The sequence below is a fragment of the Mus caroli genome, chromosome 6 (assembly GCF_900094665.2).
Source record: "Mus caroli chromosome 6, CAROLI_EIJ_v1.1, whole genome shotgun sequence".
In the NCBI taxonomy this organism is placed as follows: Eukaryota; Metazoa; Chordata; class Mammalia; order Rodentia; family Muridae; genus Mus; species Mus caroli.
In genome coordinates, this window is record NC_034575.1 from 87465263 (window position 1) to 87476227 (window position 10965).

Genomic DNA, 10965 nt, shown 5'->3' on the forward strand with positions numbered 1-10965 from the left:
AAAAGAAAGAAGCCAGAGCTAAGGGAGATGGTCAGTTTAAATAATGAGAACTAGTGCCTGGAGAGAAGGTTTCATGGTTAAGAGCCCTTGCTGCTCTTGCAGAGGACACAGGCTCCTTCACAGTGCCCACACAGCATCCCCAAATCACCTGTAGAACCAGTTCTAGGGGATCCACAAAAACCAATTCTGAGGTCCACAGGCACGAATGTGGTGAAAATACATATATGTGTGGAAAACACTCAGACACATAAAATAAAATAAAATGTTTAAAAATGGGGATCTTCTAACTAAAATTGTATAGCATCGTAAAGAAAAGATAAACTTTTTTNAAGATTCATAGTGTAATAATGGAAGAGTAATAGTAATAATAGCGTTTTAACTAAGTTTTACTGAGTGACTCCCCTTAAATCATCGTTGTCGTTTTTTCATTAATTTATTTTTTATTTCCTTTAAATAACACATGGTCTTGATTTCCTAATCTTATTCTCAGTAAGAAGAGTCAGAAACAAATCTACAGGAGAGAGACAGACAGACAGACAGAAAGACAGAGACAGAGACAGAAAGAGAGCTTTAACACCCCCACCCCCACAACACTATGCAAAACTCTGCAAATGGTGCATTTCAGCATCTGTAACCAGGATAGTGAACTCTGTTACCTTCATTTTAATTTACAAGCTACAGCTGCAAACTCTGATTTAGGAAAATGGGAACAATCTCATAAAACCATGACTTTAGGGGATGAGGCATTTAAACTATTGGAAAATGTTGCTCTTCTNGAGGTGAACATCCAGAACACATCCAGAAACACCCTTATTATTTACTCTTAATCCAAAACAATGAAGGTAAAGTTAGTTAGAAGGAAGCACCCATGTTTGAAAGTGATGTCTAATTGAGTGGCAGACAAAGTGACATGTCAGAGAAAAATTTACAGAATAGAATATGCCCAACTCGGAGAAGAGAGAGGAAAGGGAAGCTACTTAAGGGAGAATCAGACAATGCAGGAAGAAAAGAGTACAGTACAGGAATACAGGAGAGTTTGTGGGGAGCGGCACAGTAGAGATGAGAGGGAGAATAGAGCAGGACAGAGGGAGGAGGGAGGGAGTGTAACAGGGAGTTACAGTGAAAGATTGAAGAAAGAACGAGCTAGACACAGGTAAAGACAGATGCCTCCTTGATCCAGAAGACTGACCTAGAAAGGGGCATGCCATCTTGCCACCACTCGTGCCAAGGAGAGACACGGCTGACATTTCTGCAGCCATCCTGCTATCTGCTAATACTGTACCACACTTTTGTCAATCAGACATGCAAAGCAAACNTATGTGGTGTAAGCATCTTTAAATGATATATGATGGGAAGAAGTGTAAACAATATCTTCTAGACTGGTCATTTCATGGGGAGTAGTCTGGTGAAGATAAACTCTTCAAAAACCATAGGAATCCTCTGGCTTGTCCCCTCCCAGCTGAGTCTTCTCTGCTCACACCAGTCCAGCAGAGCACGGCCTCAGAAGTCAGGGACAGAAACTGTCCACGCTCAGCAATGCCATTTAAGACACATCCCTCAATCAGAAAAGTTATGGCTGTCTGCCCCATGGCTGTCCTAGGATAACCTGTTGCATTGTGAACCCAAATCACCCTTTGCACAGTTGAAAACACAGTTCGGTTCAGAAACTCTTGACATTCTGTATATCAAGAAATACATCACAGGGAAAGTGACATGAGTTAGGGAAAATGGTCCTGCATGAAGAGTGTAGAAAAAGAAAGATTTAATAAACATACCAGGAAAACAGAATGCACATGATGGGAGAAATGACCCAGAGAAACCTGAGGCTTTCATTGTTAGAGCCAGCCATAAGCTGTCAGCCTGAAAGATGACAGCGTTAGCTTGCCCTGCGCTGCAGTGTTCAAGGAAGCCAGGATTGCAGACACAGTGCCACCGTGCAGTTACTGCAATCAAGGAGAGCCCTATAGTGCCTGGCATCACCAAAGGAGCTTCACACAGATGACAAATGCTCAGGCAGTGGTGGTGCATGCTTTTAATCCCAGCACTTGGAAGGCAGAAGCAAGTGGATCTAGACACTAGAGAAAAATGGCTGGTACATTGGGGAAGACAAAACCATCACCCAGCAGATGCCAGCACTGTTTCCAGAGATGCCAGAAGTAAATGACTTGTGGGAATGTGATGGGCAAACCACGAAGAGCCCTTGGGCTGAGGCGGGGGAAGGGGAGCTGTTTTTGAAAGACTGTGTAAGAATTGNTTTTTAAATCTTAAAGCCTTTGTAGCTGTGTCTTTTTGCTTATACTGGCAGTGAGAATGTCACCTGGTGATTCTAAATCAACCTCCAGAAACAGCAGGAACAGATACTCCAGCAAGGCAGCATGGCACAGACTCCAGCCATCAACATGGACCTTGCACAGTGCTGCAGTACAACCTCCTTCCCTCATCACCCAGCGATGCCTCCTGAGAGGCTGNGCCTTGCTGCTAAGCAGCTCTGACCTCCCTCCCAGTGCATTCACTGCATCAGTAACAAGAGGAGTGAGTCCATTCCATTCCATCTCTTCACAAGGTTTCAGAGATGAGACAACAGCAATAACAACAACAACCAAAAACAAAAACTCCCAACAAATAAAGATCACACAACTTGCAAAATGCAGAGGCTTCAACCTAGGAAAACTGAGTGCCCTTGTGTGGAAGATGAAAATTAGATCCTTCTCTCTCTCACCCTGTGCAAAAATCAATCCCAAATGGGGCAAAAACTTCATTGTAGCAGCTGAAACCTTGGACCTGCTAGAGAAAAGCCCTGGGGAAGCCGTTTGAGATTTAAACACAAACATGGACTTCCTGAATTGATATCTAATCACTCAAGAAATAATGGGAAGAATTGATGCATGAGTGCNTGTTAAACTGAAAATCTTCTGCACAACAAAAGAACACCAAAGCACAATGGGGAGAGGTCTTTCAGAATAAGAGAAAACCTACNGGCTGTTTATTAAAGGTTAATATCCAGTTGTTACCCAGATTGGGGAGAAGTGGGCACACTATTCCTGTTCTGGTATTCTCTTCCTTCTTTCCTGGAGAGGGGAGGACAATAACAACTATAGTGATGATGAGTGGGTATCTGTCAGTATATACTTATGTCAGTATAAGGGCTGTGAAGAGGAAATGTAGAATGGGATTCTCAGCTCTGCTGGGCTCTGGCTTTGACTGTGACTGTGTCCATCTTATGTTGCTCTAACAAAATGGCCAGGACTGGTACTTTATTCATTTTAAAAATTTACTTACTTATTTATGTATATGAATACACTGTAGTTGTGAGCCTTCATGTAGTTGTTGTGAATTAAATTTTAGGACCTCTGCTCACTCCGGCCCAAAGATTTATTTATTATTATAAATAAGTACACTGTAGCTGTCTTCAGACACTCCAGAAGAGGGTGTCAGATCTCATTATGGGTGATTGTGAGCCACCATGTGGTTGCTGGGATTTGAACTCAGGACCTTCAGAAGAGCAGTCAGTGCTCTTAACTGCTGAGCCATCTCACCAGTCCCAGGCTGGTACTTTATAAAGGGAAGATTTATTTAGTTCAAAGTTTGAAGCTCCAAGAGCATGGTGGTGGCTTCTGTTTGACCTTGGTGATGCCCATTTGGATGTGTCTCATCGTAGAGAATGACATTATGGGAGTACATGTGAGTATGAGAGATGGCAGGGGAGCCAGAGTGACTCAGACCAGACTTGTTCTTTTACACCAGCCCCTCATATAAGAGCAACACTTATTCCTTCCAAGAATGGTGGCCCTCTTACCCTAATCACCTTACACTAAGTTGGTATCTTGTTAATTACATACCATCTCTTAATACCACCATATGCAGGACAAAGCTTCCAGCCCATGGACTTAAGGATCACACTCAAAACAACACAAACCACAGAGGAGCACATGTGAGCTCTCATCGTGATTTACTCAGGTATATACCTTCCTCCCTTTCTTGTAGCAGTGAGTTTTGGCTACACTGCTTTGTGCTCCTGGTGGGTCGAGTGCTTCCAGCCACCCATCCAGGAACACTTTGAATTCCCGAATGGAACACACACACACCCCAGTCACTTTTAAATGCCTTGGCTACCTCAAAGGCTGGGCACTCTTAAATCTTTCCCTGTTACTCCAGGCCCAATCTGGGAAGTGGCTAGTGGCCACCCACCCAAATTCTCACATGGCTGGTTGGCTTTCTTTCCTGCAGCTCCTGNGTCCCAGATTCTCCTCTGTTCCTTTGTGCATCCTAGCCTTNGCAACTCTAAGGATCCCACCCCATGCTCAGCCATTGGTCACTGGCATCTTTATTGATCTATCAAAAAACAATTGGGGACAAGGACTGTTAGGGTTTGGACACACAGATTCCCAATTGAATCAAAGCATTAGAACCAATCGCAAACACTTTCTCATCTCTTCTTTTACTTATACCAGTGTATGTCCCTGAGATTAGACAAAGGGCCTTGAGCATGCTAAAGCTCGCTTTATCAGGGAGCCTCACCATAGTGTACTGTGGAATGGAAGTGTTCATGCTCTCTGCCTATCGATTACAAAGTGTGTTTCAACAACAGTATTTATTTGGAGGTACTTTATATCTCTGATTGTGTGGGTCCTTATTCCATTAAAGGACTTGGAAGCCACACAGGGTCAGAACACGGAGGATAATCAGACAAGGGAGTTCCTTGCAAATACTGACACAGCCTAAAACCCAGTGGAAGACTGCTGGCTAGGGCCTTTCTGGGGATTCCTAGAGAACAGACAGAACCAGTGAGACTCCATGCTAGTGACAGATGCAGAAGCCAAGAGCTCACTATGTTCAGAAATGATCAGACACAGTAGAGTTCAGCAGTCTTAAGCAGCTGACATTTCAGAGCCTTTTATCAAAGANAAAAAGTAGCAGTTTATCAGTCCCCTCAAGAAATTGTCTGCCTGTGGAAACTCATGGGGTTCCAGCTTCTTCCACAGACAAGAACATTAAACATGGAGTAAAGCATGGAGAAAGTTAACCAAAACAAAGAGCTGTGCTGACAATATGCATCAAATGTTAGGCTGGAGGAGGCCATGTTGGGATCTAGCGTTTCTGACCTTCAGTGTCCTGCTCATTCTTCTCTGGTGTGTGTGTGTGTGTGTGTGTGTCCATGTAGAACTCTCAGTCCTTTCAAATTAACAATAGCTTCAGAACAGCATCCCAGGTGACCCAGAGCACCCAGAAATGCTGTGTGTCACTGTGATCATACATACTCAGAGTTTTCCATGTGCCATGTGCCTTCTGGTAACTTCTTTGGCTAGGGGTGTATTCAGATTTTTCATCTGCTATTTCTCTTGTTTTCTTCTTGTTGAGTGCTAAGGCTTCTTTGTATTTGGATACAAATACATTATTGTACACATTGTTTTGCAAATGGTCTCTCTCTCCGTCTGCTGTGATTCATGGTATCACTCAGGAACTTTTACATTTTAATGCAGTGTAATGTAGGTTTTTTTTTCCATTGAGATTGTGATTTTATGGTTGATCTACAATCCCCTTGTGAAGCCAAGGCCACCTAGATTTTCCCTCATGTCATCATTTTAGAAATCTTGTAGTTTTTGACATTCAGGCCTGAGAATGTTAAAGTTATAATTAGTTTTTGTGAAAGTCTGCAGGTCAGCGCATCTACATTCATTTTTTTTTTTTTTAGGTAAGAATGTTGATTCTTCCAGTTCTGAAATCTGAAAAACTCCCTTCTCCTTTGGTTGTTTCTGCTCCTTTAGCAAAGACCAGCCCTGGCTGGGTACAGGTCACTTTCTGAGCTCTCTGTTCTGTTCTACTTGTTTGTTCTCTCGTCAAAACATGGTGTTGGTAGTTACTGTAGACTGNAGTGAGGGTGGAACCCACGACGATTTAGCCTGGACCCTTCCCCAGCACTGAGCCTGACTGCAGGGGTTCTTTTGCATTTTGGGTGAACTTTGGAATGACCAAGTCAGAGAAATAATGTCAGAGGAACTTGAACTTCTTTCCATGTCTTCCCATCAGTTGTTGCCTATGTCTTCAGTCTGATGCTGTGCACGTTTCTCTGAGCGGGACCAAAATGTGTCTTTGTGCTGATAAAGATGCTTTTCAGTTTGTGTCTCCAATCTCAGTATTCTACTGAAGTGGAGGAGCCTTTGGCTCTTCTCTGTTGGCCTCGATACGACAGTCTTGGTTTGATTGGCTCTAAGTGGGAGAAGGGTTATTAACCATCTGGAGCTCTCCTTCTGAAAAAGGTACTTGCAAATGGGCAGTTTTATCTCTTCCTTTCCCACCAACATTCCTTCCATTTCTTTTCAGTATCTCTCCCATTTAATGTTATTAGGGCCAATGAGATGGCCCAGCAGGTAAAGCATGATGACCTGGGCTTGATCCAAGAGAGACTAGAAGGAAAGATTGGATTCTTACAACTTGTCTTACACAATTGATTTCCACAATTGTGCTGTGGCAGGTTTAGAAAAACTAATGGAAGGGCGGGCGGGCGGACGGGCGGGCNGGAAGGAAGGAAGGAAGGAAGGAAGGAAGGAAGGAAGGAAGGAAGGGAAAATGAAAGAAAATTAGTTATTGCACTAGACAAGATTCCAGCTTGGCACTGAGTAGGATGAGCTTGGCCTGTAAGGAGGGACAACTCACCACATTCATGACCTTCCTTCAGCCAAGGCCCTGGGCTTCTACTTGTTTACCGTGGCATTNGCTCTCCGGAGTTTCATAAGTGTTCTTTGGCAGGCTGGGGTAGTGTTCCTCTATTGCTTGTTTTCTCACAAACAGGTCCTGGATTTTACCAAATGCTGTTTCTGCATCAGTTGATAACAATTCTATGTCTCTTCCCTGAGCTTCTGAGATGGACTCTATTAGTCGAATTCCACCTTCCAGCTGGCTTAAACACCTGGAGTGACTCACACTTGCTCAAGGTTTAGAGTCTTCTCTGGTTTCACTGTCAGGGTGATTCCTTCTCAAAACGAGCAGGGTTTCTCTCTGCCTTTATCTTCTGAAAAAGTTGGTAACACACTGACAGTACTGCTTCTTTAAATGTTTGGTAAAATTCATTAGAGAAGCCATTTGGTGATAGGTTGTTTTTTTTTTTTTAACATTATTCGTTCATTCAATTTTTCCAGTGATATGATTCCATTATACTCTCTATTTCTCCTCTGGTAGTTTTAGTGCCTGAAGGAATTGATCAGCTTCATCTAAGCCTTTAACAATTAACTTTTAATTAAAAGTTTTCAAAGAGAGCAAAAATACAAGGCAGTTAATTTACAAATGCTTTCTTTAACTATTCTAAAAGAAAAATCAATACAGTTTCATTGAAAGTCTTCCAGAGAATAATACTGCCCCACTGCTACTCTTTGTTAAAACATTATGACTAAGATATATATATGATATATATATATATCTTATGTTCCACATTGCCCAACAGAATCCTCTGATATTACTTGATTAATGACTGTTTAATAGGTACTAATTATTTATTTGCATTTGCCATCTAATCATTAAGTAAAAAACTCTTAACAATATAGAAATAAACAGCTAAGACAATTTTCTCCCAAAACTTTCTAAAAGAACGCACTTTTTTCCAGTTTAAATGTTAGAGTTTGTACACTCAGTGTTTTAAGGAAATGTCCTAGTCTATACAAAAAGACAATACATTGGAACAAATGCTACTTTTGAAGGAATACATGCATTTTTATTGTTTACATATAAAATACTGTAAGGGTCAGCCAGTGCTGGCACATTATTAGCAATCTTAGAAGCATTCTAAGCATATTCCTAGAAAGTCATGTTATCAACAGTGGTAATCCCTCTCGCAGCATTTTGATGTGTTGTCCTTTTAGGAACCTAAAATTGATTCCCATTTTTTCGCTGTTGAAATTCTGTTTCCAGCTTTTAAATGATTTTCCTCGGTTTCTTTCTATTACTTTACTGTTTGCTTTCTAATATTCTCAGGAGGAAGTTTAAATTACTGGCACCAGATCTTTCTTCTTTCCAGGGTACACAGCTAGTGTTACAAATCTACATGTGGACCTTGTTTTTGCTGCAGACCACAAAATTGGTGACTTGGTTCCATTTCTTCCTCCCCAGTTCCTTCTTTGTCCCTTTTATTTTCAGGAATAGAATCCAGGGCTTCGCTATGCACTAGACAAACACTACACCACTGACCTCCACGCCCAGCCCCTTTTTCCAAATTTATTTTTGACTTCTTTTAAGTTCACATTTAGATCTGACTTGCAGTTTGGAAGCTGCACAATTCACAATTTGTAAATCATGGGAAACACAACCAATAACACCTATAAACCAAATCTGCATGTGAGGATGGATGGGGTGGGGGGCTCCTGTCATGCATAGGGAGAGGACCTTTGAGTCTACTGCAAACTCACAGGAGGTACCAGGAGTCTCACCATATAGGAGAGACACCACTACCATAAAACAGACTTCAGTTGACTTATACTAGGGATCAGTCTTAGAGAATGGATATGAGGGACAGGATACTAGAATCAGACTGAGAGAATGGTTGGGTGTGTGCCCTGGGGAGTTAGGGTCTGTGTGTTTGTGCTGTTTTGCCATTCATCCAATGATGGACACCCACACTGAGTCCATGACTTGACAAGTGCTGTACAGGAGTTTATATTCCTTCAGGCGTGGCACAGCCCTGGGCAAGTTATGAAAGGGACAGATTAAATCTCTAGATGTTTTCAGGAGAGGCTGCCAGCCCTAACAGCTGCCCCACATCCCTCCATGTACACCCCCGCCCCAGATGATGGCTTCTGTGTAGTCCAATGAGAAAATTTTCTTCTTAGGGTACTTTTAAAAACATTTTTGAGACCTGTATAATTAGTCCATTTGTGTCATGAGAAAATTTCGTTTCAGCTGTTTGTTTTTTCAATAAGATGACTTTCCTTAACAGGCAAAAAAGTAGTACTCATCTTTATTACTGATTTGAGATAGTATATATATATATATATATATAATCAGGAAAGTTGTCTTAATTTCACATTAATTAAATACATTGCTTTCCTCCTTTATCTTTATATATAAAATAGGGCAGCTGTTGATATATCTTGAAGAATTTTAAAGGATATTAAATGCTTGATTAAAAAGAAAAAGGAGTTTGTGCTTAATACCTGTTCTCTCAGCGGACACTCACTCAATCACAAAGCAAATGCCAGTGTTTCTTCTGGAAAAATTCTTATCCAAAGTTTACTATCAAAATTACAAATGGATGGGNTTAGCTCTTAAACATACTAAAAGATGTATCATAGATGTAAAAACCAACTGTTTTACAGTTTTCGAGCTCACTCTCATGTGGTTCCACATACTCTGGTTCCAGGAGTTAGTGCTACGGGGCCTGCTCACTCACCCCGCAAAATCTGAGCGATAAGACTGAGGGCGGGAGGTCATTATGAGCTGGTCGCCTTGGGAGGGCGAGTTTGGACCGTGCAGTACCTTGCTAGCTGAACAGGACAGGGTTAATGTCTTAGAATATACAAAGACTCAAAAAATGAATACCTAGAGGTCAAGTGATGGGCTACGGATATGAGAATACAGTTCTCAAGAGAGAGTGTTCAAACGGCCAGTTCCACCCGAATATGAACCGCCAGCTAGAGTGCCAGGGTAGCTGCACGGGACCTTCCTGTTAGACTGAAGCNCTTGCAGTGGAGAAGCTGGGCGGAGCGTCCAGTGCGGTAGCGGCGACGGCGCGGTTACATGACGTCATCAGGGGGCGCTGACCAGTAGCGTCATCAGTTTGAGCCGCTTTCCTTGCCATTTGTCCCTGAGAAGCGGTCTTCCGATCCTTCCTCTTTCGGTGCTGACGGCTCCCGCGGCTCTTCACGCTGAGATGTTTCACTGACTTCTGCCTGAGATCTGGAGAAGGAACACTGCCCAGTAGATGANCATGTGTGAAAAATAACTTCCAAGGAACTTACATCATGGTCCTAAGTATCAAGTGGAAAGGGAAAGCGAGCAGGCATATTTCTGCCATGGCAGAAACAGCCCTCATGGGCTTCAGAAATAGCCTCCTCCCCGCCCCACCCCCCGGGTTCGTCTTCCTCCTGGAGGCTTGACTCCAGGTGTTGAGTTTCCTTATCAGTAGCACGTGATGGGATTCACATATTCACTGCNAGGTCTAGTGGTTGCTGCTTGTTACTAATCCCGAGGCTATCCTCAGATCCCTCATCTCTTCCGCTTTCTTACAGTGCGCAGGGACTGTGCTAAACAGAAAACTGTCAGTCACTGCGGGAATGTGGCTTACTGATCGCCGCGATCGCCCCCGGCCGCCGCATCTGTTTCTCCGGTCTCACGCATAGGCTCCCTGTCTTGCATGGGAGGGAGCAGACCCAGGGGACACCAGACCAACTTGAGTTCACCTGGGTTGACTATCCACACCTCTCTCCTCTGTTTTTGGTATCCCGTGAGGTGTGCTGTGTCTCCTCTACCCTGTGATTCCTGTTCATCTCAGGAAGCAGCTGAAAGGGTCAGGAAGGTCCTGGGACATGAAACTACTGTTTGGATGATGTTTGTCTACACTCATTTTCTGGGGAATGATGTGGCTTCCAGACCACGTTAGTGGTCAACTGTCAGGAGTCACATGTGTCCAGAGTCCCCGTTGCCTGAGGGCTCCAGCTATCCCTTCAGTTCTTGGCACAGAGATGTGCTCATGACTGCTGAGCAAGGACAGCTTATAAATCTGTCAGGTTCGAGAGCCCTAGCTCTTCTGCTTGACCCTCTCACTACATAGGAGGCATCTGGGACCTCACTGCCTCTGGATGTACATCCACTATCCCTCTTCCCNAAATCCCCACAATCACACCTGGACTCATGCTTCAGGTTTCTGTCNAAGGGCTCTAGCTCCCTTACGGCTAGTCCTGTGATGAGGCAGACCATTGTGGTGGCTGGTGAGCAGAGTGACTTGTCTTAAGGTGGACAGAAAGCAGAGAGGAGGAAAGG

The 10965-nt window shown here is 43.2% G+C and overlaps 1 long non-coding RNA gene across 1 annotated transcript; it reads left to right on the forward strand.

Moving 5' to 3' along the window:
* Nucleotides 1-9772: 9772 nt before the first annotated feature.
* Nucleotides 9773-10532, forward strand: LOC110295846. The gene is made up of 2 exons (XR_002378114.1): nt 9773-9950; nt 10215-10532. It is a non-coding gene; the product is annotated as an uncharacterized LOC110295846 (long non-coding RNA).
* The last annotated feature ends 433 nt before the right edge of the window (nt 10533-10965 follow it).